Consider the following 821-nt stretch of genomic DNA (forward strand, 5'->3'; position numbering starts at 1 on the left):
TTTTTAATATGGCTTAGAAAAAAAGAAATCATACAATCTTTCCTTCCTTCACCATAAAAAGATCTATTGAGTAATGCTGCATGCCCAGTCTCACACACTGTTTGCATATCCACATGCCAAGATCATATAACAATATAAAATGCTCAACATTCATACTTTCTACATATGGTAAAGCATTTCCCACATTCATCAACAGATTAATTAAATCAATAGATAGCCATTCTTCAAAATCTAATTTATTGATAAGTATTTATCAATTTCAATAACTAATTTCTTGCAATAATCTTAATCTTACTGTTAACTCATACTTTTGGTCTGCTAGTATGTGCATAGGGTGAAACAAATAATTTTTGGACAAAACTTATCTCAAAGTAAGATATGCAATGCTAGCTTAAGTTTGCAGGTTGCAAACTGAGCCTGAAAACAAACTTAGTTGAATAAGGTTAAAATATACAATGTATTACCTTTAAATGTAAAACAAAGAAAAAAAATCTTCCCAACACATGATATTGACCTATTTACAGCACTCCTGCAATGGCTAATTAAAATTCATTGGTTAGTATTCTGGCAAAAGAAAGTGCACAGAACTCCTAGGTGATTCTCTGTCAAATAAAGGACCTGTCCAACTTGCCAAAATATACGAGGTAGACTTCACATTTTTGAAACTCACTATTGGTCAATTTGTAAAATTTACGATATAATTGTTAAAAATATGTGAAAATGTCCGAATTAAATTACATTATTCACCTGTAAATTGCGAAACAAATTCCAGTTGGCAACACCATGAAGAATAGATATCACATGGAACAATGTCAATATTA

The sequence above is a fragment of the Penaeus monodon genome, chromosome 31 (genome assembly GCF_015228065.2).
Source record: "Penaeus monodon isolate SGIC_2016 chromosome 31, NSTDA_Pmon_1, whole genome shotgun sequence".
Classification (NCBI taxonomy): Eukaryota; Metazoa; Arthropoda; class Malacostraca; order Decapoda; family Penaeidae; genus Penaeus; species Penaeus monodon.